Here is a 26,432-nt window from a genome sequence, read left to right as displayed (position 1 = left end):
GCATATGATGGTGTTTCAATGGCTGAGCTACTGTAATGCTTTCTATAAATTGGTCTTTAATATGAAAACCAGGGAAAGTCAGCCCAGGTAATTAGGCAGTAATGAAGACCTTGTACTGGGGCTGTTAATAAAATGAGAATGAATCGAAGGCTTAGCAAAATGGAAATGCACATGGTACCAAGCCTTACCACATGATGAGAGGTGCCTGGGGAGGTTGAGGAAATCCAGTCCCTGGGCCTTGGCTTCCTAGTGGTGAGTCTTCCTGAGGTCTCCCCCATCAAAGTCCTGCTGCAGGGCCTCACGGGGGCGTGTAGGGGAACCCTGGGCTTCCAAGGTCTGACAGTGGCAGTAACTGGAATGTCTGTAACTACAAGGTTGGGCAAAGCCCTTTCCTCCCAGTGACTCTGTAAGGCTGATTTCCTTGGCAATGCTTATCATCCCCATTTTCTGGAAGGAAAAACTGAGAATCAGAGGAACAAAATGGCTTACTCAGGGTCCTCAGACGAGGAAGTTTCAGAGCCAGTATTCAAACCCAGGTTTCTCCAGACCTCAGGTCCAACACAGTCCTTCTAGCAGACCACACTGTCTCTAGCTCATCAAAGTAATCTGTGTGATGGAAATGGGGGAGGGGGGGTGGCACAATGCTAATAATGTAAAAAATAAATTCTTATTGATATCTTTTGTTTTAAGCATGCAAATTTCCCCTGGCTTGGCTCCAGCTACTCCCTTCTCAGGGAGCTATTACTTAGAACAAATAAGTTTTTCACAGAAGGAAATCAGCCATTCCATCCACAAACCTTAGTAAGTACTTACTAAGTGCTGAGCATTGTGCTAAGCACAGGTGATACAAAGAATGCCCCAAACAACATTCCTGCCCTCAAGGAGCCTACATTCTAACGAGCGAGACAATATATACATAACTATGCATGTGCAAGGTGCATAGGAAATAGATGGAAAGGCCTCTCAAAGAGGAAGCATTAGCAGCTGGGGGGAGGGGGGAGGGACAATCCAAGGGGAAAATAAAATCAGCAAAACCTATCGACATATTGAAAAAAATCTGATATTCAATGCCATGTTCTCTATTTGTGCACCCCAAATTCTGCAAAGGAGCAGGGCTGGGCATCTCCTCATATCTCTTCTCTGTCTACGTTCATTCTTTCTAATTTTACAACATTCTGTTTTGACTGTAGGCAGTCACTTCCTGACAAGTCATATCCTTTCTATGGGCCTCGGTTTCCCTGGAGTAGTCAGATAACTTCCTCAGACCTCAGTTTCCCCGTGAGGTTTGGCCTAGATGATCTTCAAGGTCTTTTGGAGAGGTCTGTCCAAGGTCCAGAATTTTATGAACACATGCAAAGAAAAAAATAGGACAGTGACATGGTAGGGAAATGTTGAAATGTCTCAAGGGAACAAGAAGAGAAACAATAGTTATAGTTATCTGTTGCAAGATTATCTTTATTTCAGCCTCAGTATCAGAACGAAAAAAAATTAACTATTTTGTATGTACATGAATCTTCCAAGATGCACATTTGAGTCTCCTGTCCTTCAGAATCTTGCAAGTCAGATTAAAAAATTTATGGGATTGTGATATATTTTGCCTAGATTGGCAAATGGCTCCAGTAGGCTCCTGCCTGGAGGTTCCCAAGACTTAGAGGGGAGCTTGCTGGGCTCCCACTCTTCTCAGGTAGGGAGCTTTCCCTTTTATAGCCTGGACAGAGGCATAATTTTATAGCATGTGAGGAGAAGATTAAATGTTTTATAAGGCAAAACAGCAAGTGGTTCCTGGAGTTAATACAGGACCCGGAAGAAGGACCCCCTTCCTTGGGCCCCCCCCATACCCCACCCAGGAACCTAAGCACCACATGGAGGGAGGGGACAAAGCTCAAACCCTTTGTAACACAAAAGCTAAGAATGGAAACCAGATGGGGAAGCCAGCAGAGAATTTGGCTCCATTTCCTATCTCCTATGAGACATGACAACTTTCTAGAATATAAGAACACTCATCTTACTGTTTCCACCGTTGCCTGCCTTTTAACACTTAGCCAGGTTACCAGTTCTAAGACTATACACCTCTTGGGCCCAGAAACTAAAGAACCAGTATTTAAGGGAGGCTTCTTGGAGTAGGGGATGGACAATGGCACTTGTTAGGAAGTTAGGAAGACTACAAGCCAATCTTGGCATAGAAACTTAGCTGTGTAATTCTGGCCAAGTCATTTAAACTCTCTGAGCCTCAGTTTCTGCATCTGTAAGATAGGATACCACCAATTTTATCAGGTTGCTCAAGTTTTATGAGATTGATCAAGTGAGATGGTATATGTAAATATATAATGGGTAGAAAACACTTTCCAAGGAGTTATTGATTTGAGTCTTCACAAAAGAGCCAAGGAGTCCAGGTCAGCCTGTCAGTCAGTTAACAAACATTTACTAAGACTTTATTTTGTGCCAGCCATGCCAGATGCAAGAGCTCTGAAGACAGAAGTAAGCTTACATCTGATGGGGGTGACAACAGGCATAGTTGTAACTCTACCTATAATATCCCCAATATGTACAAAATGTGTCTTGTTCAATATAGCCAGAAGGTCACAGAGTTTAGGGAGAGGAATAATGTGGAAGAAGACTGAAAAGGTAGGAAGGGACCAGGTTGTAATGGGCATGAAAAGCCAGATGAGCTTCTTTATGATCCTTGAGGCAATAGGGAATCACTGGACTTTGTCGAACACATGGATGACTTGATCAGACCTGTGCTTCCAAAAAATGACCTTGGCATCTATACAGAGGATGGATGGGAATGGGGAGAGCCTTGAGGTGGGAGAGATGAGTCCCAGAACTAGGATAGGGGCTGTGTGGATGGTGTGGAGGTGGGTAACCAGTGTTGTGGAGAAAAGAAACAGTAGCCAACAGTAACTGATTAGATATGGGAAGCAAAGGGAAGTGAGTTACTGAGGATGACAGATTACATAGTCCCCAGAGGCTGAGCTGGAAGGCTTAGCTAGAACACATTTGGGTGGACCACAACCAGTTTGACTTTGAATATGTTTAGTTTGAGATGTCTCGTGGACATCTTAGGTGACAAGGAGCTGGAATTCAGGAGAGAGACTGGTGACGGCTGCGCAAACCTAGGAGTCATCTGTGCACAGATGGTAAGTGAACGCATGGGATTTGATATCAGCAAGTAAGAGAGGGAAGAGAGGAAAGAGAAGAGGGCTCAGGACAGAGACTTGGGGGACACTCACAGTTAGGCAGTATGAGTTAGATGATGATGAATCAGCAAAGGAGACCAAAAAGGGCTGAGGAGGAGAGAATCTTCATGAAGAGATGGTGTCAATGGTGTTGGAAGCCTGAGGGGGGAGGTGACTGCTACTACTCACCTAGGTACAAATGCCTACAAAGGCAGAGGGTAGTAAAACATCAGGTATAAGGTGACTGACTGCAGCTCCCAAAGTGAAGGGCCTGAAAAGGGAGCAGGCCATTCTAGCCTCAGGCTCAAGGTGTCTGCCTCCTGGAAAAGGTAAGAAGGTCCAGGGAGGGAAGACCCTTGAAGCTTTAGGACTGAGGTGACCCACTGGAGCCACACAAGCCAATTCCTGTGCTACTCTCTCCTGGCCTTCCTGTCACATTGCACCCATGCTTCCCTCCCTGTCCCCCCTCCCTCCTCTCCTCTCTCTGCTCTCCCACCCTTTCTCTTCCCTTGAGTCCCAGGGAATCAACAGTGAGATGGATGACCAGGCCCTCTGTTCGTGATGGCCAGGAACTACCCGCCTCCCTCGTTATTCCAGTTCTGTCACTAGCCAGCCCTGTGCAGTCAGAAGTCCCGAGGAATCAGAACCCCAAGGCAGCTTGAATAGCACGCAGTCCCATCCCAACCTTCCAGAGAGGGGTCCAGCCAGAGAAGGGCAGTGACCTGGCCAAAGTCACACAGCAAGGTGATGCCAGAGTTGGGACAACATCCTCAGATCAGGGCTCTTTCCATGCCATTATCTCAAGGCAAAGGATTCCTTGAAGCTGAGAACTTTTTGTCATTTATCTGAAGAAACATTTTTTCAGGTACTTACTGTCTGCAAGGCACTGGGCTCTATGCTCTGAGACTTCCAAGATAGCAACTAACAGAGGGCCTGAGCTCAGGGAGCTTTGTAGGGGAAAGAGGCCTGGATCTGGGTTCTGGAACTGGGTCTTGGGTTCAAATCCTAGCTCTGACACTATCAATGTGTAAATCACTTAACCTGACTCTCTCTCTGTGTCCCCATCTCTAAAATAGGGGGGATGATATCTGTCAGAGCTCCCTCATAGGATTGGGTCAGAGAGCAAATGAAATGATTTCTGTGAAGCACTCTACAACCAATTTCCTCAGCAAATGGCAGCTATTATTGTTACTGGAGTGGAAGGGGGCAAAGGAGAAATGCAGGCCCGGTGCCCTGGGACAAGGGAGGAGCCTGAGACTGCCAGGGAGGCCCAGGGATCAAGGGCAGCTTCATGGGGGAGGGTGCCCCTGAGGTGAGGAGGCAGATGAGGGGAGGCCAAGGCTGGGGAACAGCTCAGCCTCCCATTGTCTGCCTCCTTGGGCTGTGTGAAAGGGAGTGATGGAGAAAAACACTGGGAGTGAGCCCTGCATGCCAGCCTAAGGACTCGGCTTCCCCACAGACACCCGGGAGGCCCTGAAGGTGCTGAGCAGAGGGGTCATGGGCCTGGAGCAGAGGGGAGAGACCCTGAAGGGAGGGAGGCCAGAGAGGAGGTCATAACAATAGTCCAGGTAGGGGGGATGAGGGCCTAACACAGGATAGTGACCTTCAGGCCACCTTGACAGAAAGAGGAGGCAGATGAGGAGTTGAGGAAACAGACCCCCCCCCAGCCTGGCATGGCAGCTAGAGGAGTCAAGGTTGACATCCCCCATCCCCCCCCCCCCCCCCACCCCGCCCAGGTGCTGAGGCTTCTTTCTCTAACAAGAATCAATCAGCAGTACTCATCCAGTGATGCCTGTACACAACCCTCTGTCCAATGAATGGTTAAAATGTCAGCTTCTTGGGGTCAGGAAGTGCTTTTTCCTCTCTTTGGGCTTGCCCAGGGCCTAGCCCAGTGCCTGGCACATAGTAAGGGCTTAATAACTGCTTGCTGGCTTGCCTGGCAAGGCACAGGCCTCAGCATCTTCCATGGTCTCTGAGCCTGGATCTCTGCCCTTTGCCCAGCTTTCTCTCAAGAGTTGGAAGGTGGTTGGGGGGGGGCCAGTTTATGCCCACAGTGACTTGGGGGCCATCTCAGGAATCAATTGCTAATCTCAGGAAGTAAGCAATGATATCAGGAATTAGCTCAGGCTGCCTGTCCCTCCAGACATTCCCTAGCTGCCTAAATGGAAGAAGAGGGAAAAGAGCCGCATATGATGGTGTTTCAATGGCTGAGCTACTGTAATGCTTTCTATAAATTGGTCTTTAATATGAAAACCAGGGAAAGTCAGCCCAGGTAATTAGGCAGTAATGAAGACCTTGTACTGGGGCTGTTAATAAAATGAGAATGAATCGAAGGCTTAGCAAAATGGAAATGCACATGGTACCAAGCCTTACCACATGATGAGAGGTGCCTGGGGAGGTTGAGGAAATCCAGTCCCTGGGCCTTGGCTTCCTAGTGGTGAGTCTTCCTGAGGTCTCCCCCATCAAAGTCCTGCTGCAGGGCCTCATGGGGGTGTGTAGGGGAGCACTTACTGAGAGTGTTATTATCCCCATGTTCTAGATGGGGAAACTGAGGACCAGAGCAGCAAAATGGCTTACTCACAGGAGGAGCTTTCAGTATTTAAACCCAGGTGCCTCCAGACCCCAGATCCAGCACTCATTTCCCATACTGCCTCACCAAAGTAATTTACAGGATGGAGCTGGGGGGGGGGACAGTGCTAACAATGTAAAAAGTAAATTCTTCTTGATTTCTTTTGTCTGAAGAGCACAAAGATCAAACCCCATTGCTTCCACTAGAGAATTACCCTTATAACAAAGACCTTTTTTTTTTAAAGAAATCAGTCAGTGGGCAGACAATTACTAAGTGCCAGGCACTGGGCTAAGCCCTGGGGATACAAAGAAAGGCAAAAGACCATCCCTGGCCACAAGGAGTCTACATGCTGAAGAGGGAGATGATGGGTAAATCCCTTTGCATCTGCCAGATACACACAGAACAACCCATGGGGGGAAGCTTAGGGAGGAGGCATTAGCAGCTGGGGGGTCCCAAGGGGAAAAACCTCAGCCCAATCTCTCACCACAGTGCAAACCTCTGCCATTCTCTACAGTGCCCTGCCCGGGCCCCTGGCTCTGCGCCAGCAGCAGGGCCTGGTACCTCCCCTGTCTCCTCCTGGGGCCAAGCTTCCTCATTCTACAATTCTAATTATTTGCAGGGAGACAGAGGTAGCTCTGTCTCTACACAGTGCTGTCCTCATCCTGTCCATTGTTTTCCTGCCTCTGCTTACTTCACTCTATCAGGCTTTCATGTGTCCAGAATGTTTGTCTTTTCCTACAGCCAGTCAGTCAACAAGCCTTTCTTAAGGCCCTACTATATGCCAGGCAAGCATGCTAAGCACTGGGAGACAAAGAAAGGCCAAAAGGCAGCACAGGGATGTCTGGGCCACATTGGTGTCCACAATTCATTTAGCGATCCCTCCACCAATGCAGGTCGAGTTGCTTTCCAGTTCTTTGCTTCTACACCAAGTGCTCTTAACAACATTTTGGTTTATATACATTCTTTCCTTTTGTCATTCGCCTTCTTTGGAGTAAATGGCTGGCAGGGAACTCTCAGAGCCAAAGGTAGGGGCATTCTGGTGACTTTCTTTGTGTGTGTGTGTGTTTTTTTTTCCTTTGCTTTTTTTTTCCTGATAAGGCAATTGGAGTTAAGTGACTTGCCCAGGGTCACCCAGGTAGTGTCAAGTGTCTGAGGCTGGATTTGAACTCAGGTCCTCCTGACTCCAAGGCCAGAGCTCTATCCACTGTGCCACCTAGCTGCCCCTCTAGTGATTTTCTTTGTGTGATTCTCAGTTGCTTTTCCAAAGATCCACCAAGAATGCCTGTGTGGGGGAAGGGCTACCAGTTGGGCGGAGGGCCCCAGGGAAGGTCTTGTGTAGAGGGTGGTGGCACCTGAGCTGAGCCTAGAAGGGAGCTGGGGGCGACAAAAGAGGGCACTTCAGGCCTGGGGGATTGCCTGTGCAAAGGCTTGAGGCTGTAAGAAAGTCACGGGTGGGGAACAGAAGTGAGCCCAGGGGGCTGGCACTCAGTGTGATGGATGCCTTCCCGGACCCCTTCACCTCTGAGATGCTGTGTGTGGGTCTTTGATGCTGCCATCTTACATCTCGGGCCAGTGCCACCAACTGGAAAGGAGCAGCAGTAAAGGGATAGTGGAAGAAGCTGTGGGGGAAGACAAAGAGCTCAGGGGATCTGAGGGCAGGATCCCTGGCTTGGAATTGGACTTGGCCGCTACCTCTCTGGGTGAGCCCAGCAAGTCACTCCCCCTCTCTGGGCCTCGGTTTCCTTAGAGAAGGCAGTTAAGGTCCTCGTACCTCAGCTTCCCCATCTGTAAAATGCAAGGCTTGGACTGGCTCACCTCCAAGGTCTCTTCCAGCTCTGGCATTTTATGAAAAGAGAAACAACCTTGACAATGACATGGTAAGGGGAGGGAGGAAGTTGTTGAAATGTGGCATGAGAAACAGTAGGCAGAGAAGATTGTTGTCTATCTCAGCCTCATATCCAAAAAAAGACAGTTAGTATTTTGTATACTTTGTATACATGAATCTTCCACATTCACATTCCAGTCTATTGTCCTTCAGAATCTTGCAAGTCAGATTTCAAAAACTGTGAGATTAGAGTATTTCTTGGCCTGAATTACCCAATGGGAAAAACATTAACTACATTCTCTTGGCTGGAAGTATCCCTGGTTGAAGGAAAAAAAAGTTTAACAAATATAAAGATATTCTTTTTAAAAATCCTGCGGGCACTTCCCAATGATTGTTCCTTTCCCACTCCCAGTAGAACCTTTCCTTGGTGCCCTGAATTATAGTTTTAAGCAAAATAAATGAACACATTGACCATTTCTGAGAGCATGTCAAATTCGGTGCCTATAGTCCAGCCCCTCTCTGCCAGCACCATTTTCCCTTAAAGTATTCACTGGGCACCAGAAATGTGTTCTGTAGCGATTTTGTCATAGGAAGATAAGGGTTTTCTCCTCCAATTTGCTGTAAAATTTGCTCCACTTCCCTTTGTATGGGGGCATTCCATGTCTGCAGATCCCTAAGGATTAGAATTTATAACTTCTATCAATCTGTTTCCACACTGGAAAGCACTGATCTGGAAAATTCATGGCCGAGAAACTATTGGGCTAAGATATCCAGATAATGCCGAGTGCACAGATGATCTGGAACAGGCTGTGACCGAAAGCCTATTGTTAAATTTTCAGCGAGAGCATTTATACCTCAGAAACTGGGAAACACTTTGATTTATTGTTTTCCAGACCTAAGAAAGTGATGGAGAAAACATTAATAACGTAGATTAAACTTAAAATTATATCCAATGTATGTTTTTTTGTAGAGAGATGGATGTTAAATATTTACCTGCACACTGCTGATTGAGACTTGAGTTTTGTTCCTCTGCCCCACTCCCCTCCCCCAATTAAGAACGCTTTGTGAACTGATGTTGTTCAGTCATTTTTTTTCCAGTTGTGTCCGTTACCCCATTTTGGAGTTTTCTTGGCAAAGATACTGGATGGTTTGCCATTTCTATCTCCAGCTCATTTTACAGAACAGGAAACTGAGGCAAACAGGGTTAAATGACTTGTCTAGGGTCACACAGCAGTAAGTATCAGAGATCAGATTTGAACTCATGAAGATGAGTCTTCCTGACTCCTAGACCAGTTATCTATCTGCTCTAGCACCACATAGCTGCCCCCCTGCTGTTCCTTTCTTTTAATCCTTCTGTTGAAGACTCTGCTATAGATGCCAACCTAGAACTTAGGACTTGCAGCCAATCAAAGAGCCTCCCATTTACCACCCAGTTAGCTAACTGGAGCCATTTACCAAACATCTCATGTTGCAGTCCCTCCAAGGCAATTCTCTCAGACACATTTAGGATTCTCTTTCTTTTGTCCTAAGATTCATCTGCACCCTTTGTCATTTTGGCTCCTAAGGTACAGTGGAAGTAATGCTTAGTACAGAGGTTCAAATTCTGCTTCTTCTACTTACTAACTGGGACGTTAGGGCAAGTCACTGAACTCCTCTGGGCCTCAGTTTCTTACTCTGACAAACGAGGAGGGGGACTGGGGTAGATGACCTTTGAGAGTCCTTGCAGCTCTCAATCTTCTGCAACCATGAAACTATGAAATTTCACATTCCAGCTTGCTCCCACCTGTTGCGAGAGAAAAGCTAGCTGGGTTCTGACTGCTTTCAGGCACCCATCTCCCCTGTCCCTGCTTAAAGAGGATGAGAAGCTGTTGAGGTCATGGTAAAGTGTGACTTTCTAAGCATCTGGCCTTAGGCAGTGAGTGATGTTGGCAGGGTTCAAGGCCTGGGGAAGGCAGCCAGCACCTGTGTTTCATAAATTAGTCAGCTGTCACACAGCAGGTGGGAATGTAGCACCATGAGGCAGCCTTCCCTACAGGGCTGCAAAGTGGGGTGAAGCCTCAGGCTCAGGCTAACAACAAAACCCCAGGACAATTTCAAGGTCCCTTTCTCTATGGCCAGGTGTGGGATACCCCAAACCCTCAGAGTTCGGTGGAGCTTCATGGTCCACTCTGATATGGTCAATGTCCCCCCAAAGGTGGTCATTCCACCTCAGCTCAAGGGCCTCTAGGGTGGGGCCAAGGCCACCTCCTGAGGCAGCCCATTCCACTCTGGGACAGGGCCAATTGCTAGCAGCTTTTCCTTACATGGAGCCCAAATCTGCCCCTCTTCCCTCCCAGCCATTCCTGGGAGTTGGGCCCCCTGGGGCCAGGCAGCAGAATGCTAATCCCTTTTCCATATGACAGCCCTTGAAATACTTGAAGAGACTTGTAATGCCCCCACTATGGCTCTTCTGTAGGCTCAGCATGCTTGGGCCCTTCTCCTGATCCTTGTATGGTATGATCTCCACTCCTCTCACTGTCCTGGTCAGTCTGCTCTGGTTGCTCTCAGCTCTCCAAGGTCCTTCCTGAAACGGATGTAATAGTCTGACTTGGTCTGCCTGGGGCAAAGATCCCGAATGGACCATTCCAGTGAACCTAAGGGCTTTGGGGAACAGACAGATAGATTGAGACCGAGAGATATTGTAGAGTCATAGAATCAATGAGTCTCAGATCTCCCTGCCACTCCTCTACTCCAACGTCTTCAATGCCTTCCTCTTGTCTCTAGGACAAAATGCAAACATTTCAAGCACACCACGATATGATTCTCACCTGTATTTCCAGTCTTATTTCATATTGCTTGCCAATTCAGCAGGCCTGCTAGCTGTTCCTTAAACATACCACTTAATCTCCCACTTCCAGAACTTTGCACAAACTGTCCCTTGTGCCTGTAATGCCCTCCCTCTTCATTTCCACCTTGTAGAATCCCTAGAATCCATCAACCCACAGCTCAATGCCACACCCTCATGAATTTATTTTGAAATCACCTTCTGAGAGGAGATGTTGTGTTCTGCCCATGGTCTCTCACCCCAGTAAGAATGTAAGCTTCCTGAGGGCAGGGAAGTGCCTGGCATGATGCTAAGCACACAGTAAGTGCTCACTAAATGCTTGTTGAATTGAAAGGACAGCAGAGCTCCTCCAGGCCAATGTGTGCCAATATCAGAGAGGATCATAGGCTCTCCCAAAGCCCAGCTCAGAGTCTTCAGAAGGGACAGAACCCTGGACCTGGGGACATCTTTGAGCTGTGTCTGGCAGCCCCTCCTCACCTCAGCAGAGGGCCCACTGTCCTGGGAAACATCTCAATGCTTTCCTGCAGACCAGCTTTGCATTACATTCTTTCTGCTTACTCTATAGAGTACCTTCTAGGGTGCCATGGAGGCCCTATGAAAAACTATGCACAAACAAACCACATAAAGGAAAAAAATCAAGAGAAGTAAGACACTAGAATTAAGAGGGATTGCACAGCTCGGAAGCAGACAGAGTTTGAATTTCAAGCCAGTTCTTCTGACTCCCTGGGCTTTACAGAGAATGAAATGAGCTGATACTGTGTGTCCCTGGCTTTGCAGAGTGCTACCAAATGTGGGCCAGACTAGCTGCAGTTACGTGAGGTTCCCCGCTCCTATTTTGTATAACACCTTGTCATACATCTGTGCCATTGCTCTTGGAGACTCCTCTTATGCCAGAGACTCAGTGGCCTGTAAGCTTTCCTCAGAAGCTGGGGAGTGATTCATCTCCCTGGTGAGAGGGATGGCTGACTTGGAGAAGGCCTCCTCCTCGGCTCATGCCCTGAGGGTCTTGCCCAAGGCCTCTCTCTCTTGCATCCCCTGTTCTCCACACACATGGCCACCCCCCTGGCTCCTTCAGGTCCTCAGCAGAGCTCTGAGAGGTAGCCTATACAGGGCCACACTGCCCCACTCCCTCGCCGCTCTCTGCCCCAACCCTGGCAGGTTCCCCTTTCCTTACAATGTTGGCAAGCTAGAGCTGCGGCGAACCTTGGAGATCACCTGGTCCACTGTCCTCACTGTACACCTGAGGAAACTGAGGCCCAGAAGATGAAGAGACGTGCTAGAGGGTCCAGAAGTAGTAAGAGGTAGAACCAGGAGAAGGACCAGGCCCTCTGACCCCAAATCCAGCGGTCTTCTCACTGTGTTGCCTCGGTCTCCCCAATATGTACCTGCGATGCCTGGCGCACACCAATGTTCATTGGGCTGTGTGGATGATGTTGGCTCCCCGCATGGCAGGCAAGTCAGTCCCAGAATCTACACGCCAGGAATGCAAGCTGGGGGCAGAAGGCGCCCTCTCTTTATGAATCCCTGAGCTTCTACCTTGAAACCCCTCGCCTCCCAAGCGCTGGTCTAGGTTCAAGGGAAGCCGCCTCACTGTGCTTCTCGTCCTCCACTGACTTTGGCCCACAGCCCGGTCATCACACGGAGGCCCCCACGAGCTTTGGGGAGCAGCGGCCTCTCTGCCAATGACTTGTGGGCACTGGACAAACGACCCTCCTTGCAGAAGCAGAGCTGGCCATCCGGTCCAACCTGTACACAAAGGGAATGCCAACTCGACCATACTGGACAAGCCAGCCTCAGTGGTGGGTGGAAAACTGGGCAGAAATCAGAGTAATTTTTCTCAAAAGAATCTGAATACCGGCCAGACGTGCAGAGGTGTAGAGGAAGACTCAAGAGGGAGACCGGACTGTAGGAGGGGGAGAAATGGAAGCGAGATTCACAGGCTCAGAGACACCTTCCCAATTTCCTTAGAAGGAAGGGAATAAAACTTCTGAACAGTTAGGGCTGGGTCCTAAAGTGGACAGGGGCACCTTGGGAAGTAGTGAGCTCCCTGTTCGAGGAGGACTTTGAGCACTGACTGGATGTTTGCTCGATGCAGATGGCGCAGAGGGGACTTCCTGTTCTGGTGTGGGCTGGAAGATGCCCTGTGAGGTTCTCTCCAACTTGGGGATCAAAGATTTAGAGCTGAAGGGAGACAGGGACCTTGGAGGTCATGGAGGCCAATCCCCTCTACTCACCAGGGACCTGAGGCCCAAACAGGGGAAGTGACTGGGCCACCGTCACACAGGCAGTAAGCTGCAGATCCCAGATTCAAACCCGGGTCCTCCCCCTGCCTGCCCATCAGGCACTCTTGGCACTGGGTCAGTGGGTTGGGGTCCAGCACAAAGTCCTTTCTTTAGATGGGCTGCCTCCTTTGGAGGGTCCCCGGTCTAAATTGCGGGGAGAAAGGGCAGACGGGGCCAGAGCCTCACAGAGACTCAGCAGGGGAGCTCCTGAGACATTCTGAATGGTCTCTGCCCCCAGCTCCCATGACAGCAGAGACAACTGTCAGCCCTTCTCCAGAGAAATAGCACCTTGGCTGTCACCCTCATCTGTTGCTTATTTGGGAGCCTCAGACTGCTCAGGTTACTGCATGCAGGCCCCTCGCCCCTCAATTTCCCCTCCAATAGAAATTCTTCCGCGGCCACTCAGCTAAAACATCTCTTGCAAAGGTCACCGCTGACCTCTTGGGAGCCAACACCAAGGGGCTATTTTCAGCCCTCCTTCTCTCTGCCCTTTTCTGGAGCTCTGCCGCCCCTCTTGCACCTCTCCCCTCCCTGGCCTGGTGGGACAGGTGCTCTCTTGAGAGCCTTCTCTCTGCCTCCCCTTCCTGCTCCCCCCCCACATCCCTTGGCACGGGAGGCCTCCTCTCCCCTCCTCTTTTGGCCCAGGTCCATTTCTCTCTCTGCCTTGCAAATAGCCTTGGTACCCATGGTCTTTTCACTCGTCTCCTGGAGGAGAACCCCGGGTCTGTCTGTCTGTCCCTGCGCCGAGTTCTGATCTCTCCCGTGATCCGTTTCTGTCCGTTCATCTGCTTGCTGGTCCATCTCTACCATGATGGCCCCCAAACACCTCCCATCCACCTCGTGGCCAGCTGGACTCATCCCCTGCCCCCAACAAGCTCAGCTCTGTCCTCGTGCCCCTCCTCTCCCCCACATCTCGGCAGTCATTTTATTCTGCCTCCTTTGCCTTCCTCTGGCCAGCCACTGCCTTCTTTCTGCCGGTCCTCCACGCTCCCCTTGCCTCCTGCAACCTCTTCTCTCCCCATTCTAATCCATCCTTCATGCCATGGCCAGGCTCAGTTTTATAAAGCACAGCTCTGATCACCTCTTCCCCCTCCTCCTCAAAACTCTGCCATTTCCCCAATTGCCTAATTGGTTTCCTGGCTTCCAGTCTCTCCTTACTTACTTCACTCCATCTTCCTCGATGCTGCCAAAAAGCATCTTGCTAAGGCCCAGGTCTGGCCATGCCAGTCCCTAGCGCAGGCCTTCGGGGCTTCTCGTGGCCTCCGAGGGAAAGCACACACTGCTGAGCCTAGCACTGAGGCCTGCGGCTCCCTCTGGCCTCTCTCTTCTCCCTTTCGATGGGGTTTTTCATTCATTTCCCTCTTTTTGATGACAAGCATTTGCGTTCCCCAATTCCCTTCCCAGTCCCCGTTCACAGACTCTGTGCTCCAGTCACTCTGGCCTACCACCTACTCCCAGAGCTCGGCACTCCATGCCCTGCCTCCAGTCCAAGGAACAAGGCCATGCCTAGAATGCAGCTTCCTTCTGGTCTCTCCCTCCCAAATCTCTGGCTTCCACTGGGGTTCAGCACAGACGCCCCCTGGGCTGCGAGGTCTTCCCTCCCCTCCCCGGTCGTTCCTGCTGCCCTCCTCTTCCTCAGTGTCCCTTATGTGTCTGTCTCCACAGGAGAATCTCAGCTTTTTGAGGGCAGGGACCGCTGTGATTTTGGTCCGTGTAGCTCCAGCCTTGGGCATCACGGGCTCCTGGGCTTGAACTGATTTGAGAAAATGCAGCTGGGCTCAGGGTACAGAGGGTAGCGATGGACCCAGGAGAAGGGATGCCATGTTGGCCTCAACAATACAATGGAAGCCGGTGGCCAAGGTGAATTCCCTGGCCTAGGACTCCCTCAAACCTGAGTTCCCTGGCCTCTAGGGCTCTAGGCAGATGGGACTTGGGCTCAGGAAGTAAGGCTTTCCAGCCTTGCCTCCTGGGAAGAGCCACCCAGCCAGGGTGAGGGCCCTGGGCTCCCTTTCCTGGGCTGCTCCTGGGACTGAGGAGCTCTGGGGCTCAAAGGAGGGAAGTCACTTTTGCAAGGCTGATCAAGGAGCGGGTGGCCAGAGGTGGGGCTGAGAGTGGCTTCCTCCCCTGGGGCTCCTCGTGCTCCAGCTCCCTGGTGTGGCAAGTCAATCCCTAAGAGGATTTAGCCCCAGCCGGGGGGTTCTGGTCCCCTTCTCCATTACAGGATCTCAGCTCCCTGGAATTCCCCAGGGCCCAGGCATGTCCAGCTGACAGATCAATCAATGATCAGCTTACAGATGCATTCTCTCCATTTACCCAAGTATCCCAAGCATTGGGAGCAGATGATCCCAGGCTAAATGGAGCCCTTCACATACCCAGAAACAGGGAAACAGGCTCCAGTCGTCCCCAGCAAACCCCTGAGAGTGTGCGGGGCCCACACCAGCCCCTTGCACGCAGCAGGAGGGGCAAGTTTCCATGCCGGATTCAGTAACTGCCAACAAAGGCCAGGAACAGCTATCAAGTGTCTGATTCCAGGGAACAAGTGTTGAGCGTAGTGCCAGGGTCACGAGGGGGGAGGGGGCTGCCAGAGTGGTCTTTGAACCCCGGGAAGCCAGCGAGAGTGAGGCAGCTCAGCAAGTACCCAGTAAGCCCTGCTCTGTGCAAGGCCCTGTGTTCATTGTTGGGGTGCCCAAACAACAAGCCCCGCCCCCACAGAGCCTGCAGTCTAAGGGGAGACAAGACGCAAACAGCCAAGTACATACGAGGTGGGGGCTGGGAACGTGGGAGAGAGCCCCCAGAGAGAAGGCCCGCCTGTGAAGACAGACTGGGAAAGACTGCTTGCGGAAGGTGGGGTTGGAGCTGAGGTGGTAGGAAGTGAGGGCCACCAGGCGGGAGAGCACTCCCGGCATGGGGCACAGCCAGGGCAAAAGCCCAGAGTCAGGGGATGGAGCGTCTTGGGTGAGGAACAGCCGGGAGGCTAGTGTCACTGGATGGTAGAGGGCATGGAGGGGAGAGGGTGGAAGGAGACAGGAAAAGGAGGCAGGGCGCAGGTCAGCAAGGGCCTAAAAGCCAGCCAGGGGATTTTGTGGCTGATCTCTGAGCTATAGGAAGCTACAGGTCACTGAATGGGGCGGGCCAGTGGGGGATGGGTATGAGATGGTCTGTCCTGGGCTTGAAGGAAGGGGAGGGAGGACTGAGTGAGGAGAAGTTTGAGTCACAAAGCCCAGCCAGCACCTCCTTCTTAGTGTCGTTGTGAGGATCCAGTGAGATGATATTGGTAAAGCACTTGGCACAGTGCTGGGCACACAGTAGGCACCTGATAAATGCTTCTTCCCTTCCTTTCCCTTCCCCTCTTAAGCCATGTTCCAGTAATCCTGTGACAAACGAATGAATGAATGAATGAATGCATGGATGGATGTGTCTAGTGACCAGGCATCCGGGTAGGACGACTGTACCTTGGAAGGAAGGCCAATCCTGGTGGCACCGCCTCATTAATGAGTTTCCATTGGGTCTCCAAGAAGGATGGAAAACAAGTGGGGTGAGCCCCCAGGCAGATACCCTGCTGACATCAGCTGGGGTGCCCCAAGCTGCTGGATGGTCTGAGGATGTCTTTGGGCCACAGGGGAGTCAGAATTAAGAGGAGTGGGGTGCCCCAGGAATTCCCTCCTGGTCTGCTGGAGCTCCTACGGGCACCAGGGGCCAGAGCCGGCCTGCACAGGTGGCGGCACGGCCGCCAGACCACTTAGTCCATCCCTGGTGTGCAGGGGAAAATTGGCACCCATAAAGGTCAGCAGCAGGGATTCCCCCGTTGGGGCACTGAGTGCCTCCTGGGCTGGAGAGCGGGGGAGATTTCAGTGAGGCTCCAGTCTGGCCTCAGGGCAGCTGGAATGGGGCACGGGCAACTCAGTGGCAAGGCAGTGACTGTGACTCCCACCCATCAGGGCTCCCTTGAGATCGAGCCTGGGGGAGAACACCTGCCCGGGCAGGAGGGTCAGAGCTGGGGTGGGTGGCTGCTGGCCTCGGCAGGCCAGGCCAGGCCAGTCTAGAAAGCTTACTAGTCAAAGGGCCCTGTGTGTGTGTAGTGCAATGGGCCCAGTGCCCAGAGGGCAGCAAGCGGCCCATGGGCAGGATATGCAAGGAGTACTGTAAGTCCAGTGGGCAAATGCTCCCGTCCAGGAATTCTGTGGCAAGGGGAAAGGGGCAAGCTGGGCAGCATGGGCAGAGGAAGCAGGCCAAGGCTGGCATGAGGAGAGCCCGGGCACACAGGAAGGAGCAGACAGGCAACAAAGCCAGGATGAGCAGGCCAGTCCAGCCCCTAGACACCTAAAGGCGGCACGAGGGCCAGGTGGGCAGAAGGGAGCCCAAAGAAAGCAGGCTGAGGGCAGGGCTCAGGGACTGGAAGCAAGCAGAGGCGACAAGGGCCTGGCAGGAAGCAGCACCCACTGGGCAGGCAAGGGCACGGGGCTGGGGGGAAGCTGGGGCTACCACCAGCACAGAGGCTGGCTGCCCCTCCCCCCCAGCCGGCTCTTGGACCCCTGCTGGGGGAGAACCGCCCAGGGCTGGCAGCTGTGAGCGAGGACCCTGCAAGAATAAGGGGCTCACTGGTCCACTCTCCAAGGGGGGTCAGAGCAGCTGCTGGGGGCACAGGGTCTAGTCTGGCTGGTGGGGAGAGCAGAAAATCCAAACCAAACCACATGCCATTAAAACTTGACCTCTGCATGAACCCCAGCCAGTACCCAGCTTTCCTGCCTGGAAGGTAGGGTGGGTGGTACTTGAGAATGGGGCCATGTGTGGGGCCCCCAGGGCCAGGATGAGAGGCAGGGAGTGGTGTGGTTCTGGTACTGGGCAGGGAACCATCAGGCAAGGCAGCCTCTGGGCCCAGCTTCAACGGTGCTGCAGTGGGGCCAGAACCCAAGCAGGAGGCTTCCTCTGGGCCAAGCCATGCACCTCAGGGATGGCACTCGGGCTTGTCTTGCCTGTTAGCCACAAGGGACGGGGCAGGGGTTCCTGGGCAGGGTGGGCACAGTCCTCACCAGTGTGGCGGCATGGGAAGAATGGTCAATTCAGAGTCGGAAGACCTGGGTTTGAATCCCGGCTTCGCACTTACTCCCTGGGTGACCTGAGGCTCTCATCCAGGCCTCAGTTTCCTGTCCTCTTAGAACTTGTTCCCTGCCACACCCTGACCAGGTGGCATGCCTCCTCTCTGTTCTTCACGCCAGACACTGCTCCTCGGGTAAATGAGGGATCTGGAGGCAATGAGCTCTCTTTTCCTTTCCAGCTCTATGATCCTCTCCCCTGGGCCTCCTTTCCACTGGACAGCCCAGCTTTTCAGGAAGGGAAGAGAAGTCCCTGATTTAAGCTCTCTCAAGAGTGTACATTCTATCCAAAGACCAGGAACCTAAGGGTTAGGGTGTGGATCCCAGAACATCCCTGGTGGGGGCCACGAGGAAGGAGCAGGTCGACTACCTTGTGGGGCCCAAGGCTGGCATAGCAGTGTTGGGGAGCTGTCCACGCCTGCCATTCTTTCAGAAGCTCAAGCAGGCCCAGGGCAGCCTCCGTCCTAGGGCTCAAGCACCCTATTGAAGGGATCCTGCTGAAACCATCCCTCTTGCATGAGAGGGTCTGGCCCATTGGCAGCTGCTACCTATCCCCTGGGTGCCTAGTTACATAGTGCAGCCTGTAGGCCCCCACTTCCAGTGGGTAACGAGCCTGCAAATTGCTTCTGGAAGTCCCAACGCTGGAGGTTGTATCAGGTTTTCTCACAGAGACAACCTTATCACAGGGGGCTATGATTCTGACTAACGAGTCTAAAACCCGATTTATTGTCAAAAGGACCATAGATGCCACATTTAATAATGTGAAATGATTTGCACTATAAAGCACAAAGCTTTCTAAGTCTATGTAAGATGAATGGGACCAGGAAGTACAATAACCAACCCTATCCATTTAATTCAAGAGACACAGAGGAAGGCCCTGCACCTCTGACGCCCCCCCAGCCCCCAGTGTGTTGGGTAGACCTCAAGAGAGGGGGGACTGATAGAAAGGGATGGGCAAAAGTTGTCCAAGACTGGCAGGCATGGATGAGTTATACAAACTGCTTCTCTGGAGGGAGGACCCCAGTGGAGGTGATCACAGGCCCCTCCAAGTACATACAGGGTGTCCCCAAAGTCTTAGTGCCATTTTAAGCTTTACTGCCCTGTATAATAGGAAGGACCCCAGGAGAGGGGCTATGTCCTGCTGGATAGGGCTGGGGCTTTGTCCATCACTTAGAGGAAACAGCGTGAGGCAACACCTCCCCCCAAAATATACACACACACAGATATCCCAGAAGCCAGATTCTGGGGAGGAAGGGTGTACAAATGGCCAAGAGCCAGGGAGAGCCCTAGGAGAGGAGCTGGGTAGGAGCACAGGGCTGGGGGAGACTGCCTGAGGCATGAATCAGTGCCATGGGGGAAGGGGAGGTCAGATAGGCTTTTGTGCCCAGACCAGTGGTGCCAGGAAGTCACCCACCTTACTGGACACCATGCCAGCAGCACAGTGGGTCAGCTCCCAGGGCCCTGAGTGAAAACACAGGTCATTGGCAGGCATAGGAACAGGGAAGCTTTTCTACATAACACCCCTTTCGAGGAGAAGGGCTCCTCAGTGCCAATCTGCTTGGGACTAGAGCTTGGGCAATTATGGAGCAGCTTTTCTCGTTTGAACTTAATTATTTCATTAAACTACAGCGAGTGTATAGCAAGAACCTTTTTCTTGGGGAAATAAACATGCTTGGATGGCCCAGGCAGTGAAAGGAGATTGTGGACCACGGCAGGAGCCAGCAGGGGCTCCAGGCTTGGCTTGATTAGGATACACCATCCACCCAGCAAAGAGCTGCCCAGGGCTGGAGGGGAGCTGGAAACGGCTGTTTGGGGAGGAGGGCGGGAGAGCTCCTTACAGCGGGTGGTCGAAGGGTGCCAGGAGAGGCCAAGGCCACTGCTGAGGTCTCTCTCTCTTGTCAGGCGGCTCCTCGGCTAGCCGGCCTGGCAGGCACGGTGCCTGGATGGGATCACAATGTCATCCAGGCAGCAGCCATCCCTGCCTCTGGCGAGCTAGTTCATGGGGCCAAAGCATCAGCTAATAGAGTCCTGGGCCCCAGGCTGGGGACGCCCGTGGGTCACTGCAGCCCATCCAGATGGGGTGGTGGGAGCGTCCAGAGGTCACGCAGCCCCCGTCCCTCCTGCAGGCTCCCACAGGACTGTTCACTGAGCTGTCTGGCCTGAAACCTCTGAATCCAGGGGGCTTCCAGACTTCCCTGGTGCTCATTATTCCACAGCCAAATAGGCCTGCTAATTCCAGGCTTGTTGCTGCAAGGAAGCCTTTTGCTCCTTTTTAATTCTACAACCTCTCATTGAGGTTTGGGGGTAGTGGGTAGGAGGGGAGTGGAAACATCCCAGAGGAATGGGGAAGAGTTCCCCTCCTCCTCATTTCTTCTCTATCCTATCTAGTCCCTCAGAAGGTCAGGAGAAGGAGGAAGGAAGAAAACAAGTATTGAATGAGGACCTACTCTGAACAGTCTGAGGAAATCTGGAGATATCTTCCCAAAATAATATTTTTAGATGCATAAAACAAAGTATATCATATTACAAAGGAAACAAATTACATTGAAAATAATCTACCTATCTATCTATCTATCTATCTATCTATCTATCTATCTATCTATCTATGTATCTGTGTATCTAGCTATCTATCTGTCCATCCACTGGTTTCTGTTTCTGGGACTCCTGACCACAGACAACTTGTGGTGAAGGCCACGGGGAGCTCAGGGCCTTCACAGGCTCCTGCTTCTGGCCTGGTCCAGTAGCAGCCCCTCTGGCTCTACTATCTCTCACCTGAAAGGCTAAGCCAGGTGACTCTTAGGATCTTTTGCCTCAGGGTCCAGCTTGGCCAGGGCAGGGAGCTCCTTTCCCTCAATAGCCACCCTGTCTGCCTCTATTGCTTTCCTTGACTTCCTATAGTTTTGGGCTGAAGTGCTTGACCTGTTGCAGTGTAGGCATTTGGAGGGACTGGGGCTGCACCCCTCATTTCCTGCTGACCCCACTCATCTCCAGTTCGGGAATCCCAGCTTCCTCGAAGGCTTAGCTTATGTTCCACTGCCTTCTGTGGTCCTTCCTGCTCCCTGCCTCTCTGCACTCCTAGCTGGCCCTGTGGCTCCCCTGAGATAACTTTATATGTATTTTCTGCTTGAGAGCAGTAGAAGATAGAGAGCCTGGAAGACCTGGCTTTAAGCTCCACCTCTGACTCATCCTGCCTGTGTGACCCTGGCCAAGTCATTTCACTTTTCTGTTCCTTAAGATGACAAGTTGCCGACTGAGTTTGGTAAAAGGGAGTTCCTTTACTTTCTAGTTTCCTCTGCCAGTGAAAGCCCAGGTCCAATCTTTATTCCTATATTTTCTACTTATCTTTTTGCATGTTGCTGCAATGGTGGGGAGGGTGAGGGGGGGAAACCCCCCATGTAAACTCCCTGAGGGTAAGAACTGTTTCATTTTTGTATTTGTATCCTAGGTGTGTAGCTGATACCCGCTTAGACCTGGGAAAGCTGAGTGCTTAGCTGGGCAGGAAGGGGACCTCCTTCTTCCTAGGCACAAAACAATTACTGAAATGGGGGTGGGAGGAAACTGGTTCCTGGGAGAGTAAGTCCCCCTGGCACAGATAGGTAGTTGCCACTGTTATCCCCATTTTATAGGTGAGGAAACTGAGGACAAGAAAAGTGAAATGACTTGCATAGCAACACACAGCTAGGGTGTGTGGCAAGATTTGAACTTGGATCTTCCTGACTGCAAGTCCAGCACTCTGTCTGCTGTGGCACCTAATGTGACTATCTCAAGCCCTACGTTTGCAATTTCAGAAATATTCCATTTGGACGTACACTCTTTCTTTCTCTGATGCTTGAGTTGAGGGGACTAGAAGTACTGGGTAGAATCTGTCTACAAGGAGGTAGATTTCAATTCAAAGTCAGGAGCTTTGGAGAGACTGCTTGTTTTTGAAGAAGGTGGCCCCTGACACTGGCTAGCTGTGTGACCTTGGGCAAGTCACTTAAACTCTCAGTGCCCTAAGCCAGGGTTCTCCAAATGATTTTGACAGTGCTCTCCTATCAGTAAAAAAAAATTATTTATCCATAAATGATGTGCGTGTACTACTATACTAATATATTACATTATGAAACATACACAAAATGGACATTAAAAGGCGATAAAAGTGAAATAAACAATTTTAAACTATTTGATTTGATTTATTAATGTTACAAACCTCTTTATTCTCACTAAAATATTAACTTCTTAGTGAGAACAGTATGATTAAATATGCTTTATTATTTTAAAAAACTGCATATGTCCTGGCTGATAGGGCAGACTTATAAATAATAAATGTTTTAGTAATTAATCCTTAAGATAATTTCATTTCTATATTTCACTAAACATGTGATGTTTTTAGCTACTTTCTCGAAAGATACTCAAGACAATAATCAATGATAGATCATGAGTCAGTGAACATTTTTATATTCACCAGAGTAATCACTTTTCGGATAGGAACCCGAAGGGTGAATTCATTGGTCTAAGGGAGGAAATCCCTCCTACTAATACTGGCTTTCATCTTCTCTGCAATTTATAGACCTAGAAAATTACCAAGAGCACTGAGAGATTTTGGATTGCCTGGGGTCGCACAGTGTGTATGGATCAGAGACAGGACTTAAAACCCATGTCTTCTCTCGCTCTTTACAATGGCACATATACATTTTTGTTGCTTTTTGCCTCATTTCTTTTTGGTGGAGTTATTTCGTTCCATACTTTATTTGAATTTGTATATTGCTGTTCTTGCATTTTGTTTGCATAACTAGTTTTATACAATTCTATTCCAGGAGTTTTTCTCCAAACTCTCTCTGCTGGGTCTTGTTTCTGTGCATCTCAAGTGGCAAAAGCCTTCTTTTCCTTCAGGGTTCAGTGGAGGTGCTGAGGAGCCTTAGACCTGCTAGTTCTAAGTTTTCTCCGACCTAAATTCTTCTTGAGCTCTTTCTGTTTAACCTATCCTTCATTATCATTATTTGCATACATGTCCTAACTGGTAAGCTCCATGAAGAACTGTATCTTTATCTTAGTGTCAGAGACTCATCAGTAAGCATGTAGGAAGAGTCTACTCTTGCTAGAGATAAGGAGTTCAAAAAGGACCTCTTCCTCCCTGAGTTTACGTTTTGTCATTGTTCTTCTTAGTGAAGGAAGGACGAACAACAACATTTTATCCTTGTCCTCCATGAGTTTACATTGGTCCTCTTCGAGAACGAAGGATGAACAACATTTTATTAGGGGTAGGCAACATGTTCACAGGTTATAGACAAAATAAGTCCGAAAGATTTGAAGTGGAGCTAACAACTGAGGGAACCAGAAAAGGCCTCTTAAAGGAGATGGTAACTCAGCTGAGATTTAAAGGGTAGTAAGGATTGAAGAGAGAAAAATAAGGAGGGAGAGGATTTCAGGCATGGGGGACACAGCCTGTGTAAAGCCACAGAGGAAGGAGATGGGATGCCATATATTACATTGCAGTTTGAGAGTATTAACCTTTAAATGTTGACATTAGGAGCATACTGTCTTATGTACTAAGCCATTAACTGCTTTGGATGTCCTGGGTTTCCTTCTTAGAATTTCTCATCTGTCCCTCATTGGCTGCTTAAAAATTCTGGGTGCTTTACCTAAATTCTTAATAATTTACAAAATAAGCCACTATTTTTTCAAATTTGTTTTTAAAATATATATTGTAATCATTAATCTTGTATGTAAATTTAATAATAAATTTAAATTTAAAAATTATCCCATCTAATGAAGGGAAAGATTGACAGATGGTTACCATCATATTGGGTAGGGATAGTTTCTGTATAGACCTGAATATTTTAATTTTGAACTTTTCGTGTTGGTATGTGTTTACATTGCCCTATAGTGGAACCTCCTCACCCCAAAGTATGGCGCGGTATCTAATATGAAAATATTGTTATAAATTTGTATCAACAATTGACCTGTAAGTTCCACTTGATTTCATTTTCTTAAATTATAATTTTATATGTTTTATATATGTAATACAAAGTGATTATTCTATTAATTTCAAAAAAGATAATTACAATATCTGAGATTTCAAAAAACAGCATAAAGACAGTTTTCACATTTCATTTGCTGTTTTATCTGTGCTGCCAATACAATGAATATATATAAAAATAGCAATTTAAAGTTTAGTGTAAAATACAACAAAAATTATCTTTAAAACAATCTATTTTATGAAAATGAATATCATTATTAGGGCCCTACTATGAAGAGCCTTTTTTTTTAGGGAAATGTGCCAAATGAGAGTTCTGATCTATGATAATGTTTTTATTCACATAGACACATGCTGTTGCAAAATTTTCTGTTTTTCTTAGAATGTGTGTTATTGGGAAATGATAGTGGGCTGTTTGATGTATTTATTCTAACTTCTGGTATCAGCTGTTGAATGGTGGTGAAAATACTTTCAGAAAATGAAGTGAGGGGTATTTGTGGTGTGTTGAGCATAGGAGTTGGGGGGAGCCATCGTGGTGGAATATCAGCAGAATGCAGTAGTGTTTCTAATAGTCAAGATGATAGGGGGAGGGGGAATTCACTCTTTAACTGCCAGTGGTGGACATGGAATTAGAACTCAAGTGGCCTAGTCACGTGAATTACTAGAGTAATCTGAATTTAGACAGTCATTTTAACTCTGTATAGATCAGTGTTCTAAATCACAATACTTCTTCTGAAAAGGTGAATGTCGTAAGCTAGTTATTCTAAATCTTCATCAGTAAATCAATATATCTTACATGGGCTCATGAATCGTGGAATAGATTTTTCAGTCAAATTGCTTATACAGACAGGGGCTTGGCAAAAAAAAAAAATTCTGAGGCCCCACAAACCCTAGAGGCCCTCTAGGATCTAGCACCTAAGAGTAGTTGCTTAAAAAATGCTTGTCTAATTGAATGAGTATAAGGCAGCTTCCTTCTCATTGCTACCCATCCCCCCAACCCATACCCTAGTGAGACTGGACACTCCCATCAAGTCAGCAAAAAAGTATTAAGCACCTACTATTGTAGGTATTGTTCTGGGTATACAAAGGCAAAAACAGATCTTGTCCTTAAAGAGCTCCCGGTCTAATGAGGGAGAGCCTAATATGTAAAGGATGATGTACAAACAGATTGAAGACAGGCTACATTAGAGATAATAGTGGAGGGAAGGTACTAGCATTACAGGGCGTCACAAAAGGCTGCTGTATGCTTTATTAGGGGGTTACATTTACTGATCTCCCCACTTCCCTTACAGTCCTATATCCTCTGATGCTCAGGAGATGAGGCCAGGAACAGCCCCTCCACGATGTAAGAGAAAGCTTGGATCCAGCTGCCTCCCAAGAGAAGGAAGAATAGGCAGGACGAGAGATTCTGGGACATTCTCTTCCAGTTTCCTCTCAAAGCAAAGCAGGGGGGACCACTCCTCTCAAGGGTGTTTTGGTTTTACTCTTGATATCTTCTTCATGGGATCAGAGATCTGGAACTAAAAGGGCCCTCAGAGGTCACCAGCCCCCTCATTTGAGAGATGAAGGGAAGCTGTCAATCTGTCCCTCCCTTCCCCAGCACTTGGGAGCTTCTCCCCTCTTATTCGCTTTCTTCTTTGTGATTTACAGTAATGGGCTCTTGGTAAGTTTTCCATGGCTGGTTGTGGGCTTGCTTGGACTCAGCAGAAGCTGACATTCTGCTTTTCCTTTTGCAATGGGAGCTGGGGAGTAGGGGGTGGGGAACAACAGGTGGTGGCCGTCAGAAGACTGCAGGACAGCCAAGCTCGCACTCTTTGGGAGAGAGGCTTCCGAGGGCCCGGCGAAGCCGATGGCATTCAGGATTAGCTGTGTACCGGGATTAGGTGGCAAGCTCATCTCTCCCTGGAGGCCAGGGGCCCTACAACAGGGACACAGATATTTCCAGGCACATCAGGCTGCCAATTCAGGGCTGGAAAGTGTGTTGGGGGATTTCCATGGGCAGGGCCAGTCCCCTGCATCAGATGGAAAGCTCTTGGAGCCCAAGTAGAGGTTAGAGAAAACCAGAAAGGTGGGAACTTGCCAAGAGGGCCAGCCTGGAGATGTCCACCAAAAAACACAGACTGCTCATTAAACTTTAATTAGCAATCAGCTTGTGTAAAAGGAGAGAAGACCAATCATCTAACTGAGTTTGTTAATGTTTCCTTCTCTCCTTGACAACAATTATCCCACTGGAGGCTATGTCCTCATCCAGTTTGGTCTATAACCACCTACCCTAAAGTCTTGTTCAGATTCTGAAAGCAAGAAACGGCAAGGGCTAATTATTTTGGCGGCTTCTTGCTTATGCTCGAGGAAATCTGTGTCGGCAGCACTCTCATGCCACCACACGGGGTGCAAAGAAATTGGCCTTACATATGAGGAATTAAGCTAGTGGATGACAAGTGTGACATATATTAATGACATCTCCCTGTTAGCAGGAGGCCATTAACCCAACATATCTGCTGAAGTGGTAAAGAGCAAACTTATCGAAGCCCCCCAAAGACAGGAACCTCCTGGGAGCCCCCCATATGTCTCAGCAACCCAGTGAGCCCAGGGAAGCTGAAGGCCAGAGTTAAAATGCAAGTTCCTTAAGGTCAGCAAATACTCTGTATTTTGTGTTCTCTGTCTCCCCAGTACCTGACCAGGGCCTTGGGGATAGAGTACCCAT

The 26,432-nt window shown here is 49.5% G+C and overlaps 1 protein-coding gene across 1 annotated transcript in view; it reads left to right on the top strand.

Annotated features, from left to right (window-relative positions):
* The first annotated feature begins 2,975 nt into the window (after nt 1-2,975).
* Nucleotides 2,976-26,432, top strand: part of GPR50 (G protein-coupled receptor 50) — a 64,396-nt gene continuing 40,939 nt past the window's right edge. Inside the window, exon 1 of the mRNA XM_078147773.1 lies at nt 2,976-3,140. The gene's annotated coding sequence lies outside the window, so the exon portion shown is untranslated. The remainder of the gene's footprint in view (nt 3,141-26,432) is intronic.

The sequence above is a fragment of the Phascolarctos cinereus genome, unplaced genomic scaffold (genome assembly GCF_003287225.1).
Source record: "Phascolarctos cinereus isolate Bilbo 61053 unplaced genomic scaffold, phaCin_HiC Scaffold_8;HRSCAF=390, whole genome shotgun sequence".
NCBI classification, from domain to species: domain Eukaryota; kingdom Metazoa; phylum Chordata; class Mammalia; order Diprotodontia; family Phascolarctidae; genus Phascolarctos; species Phascolarctos cinereus.
This window is presented reverse-complemented; position numbering and strand designations above follow the sequence as displayed.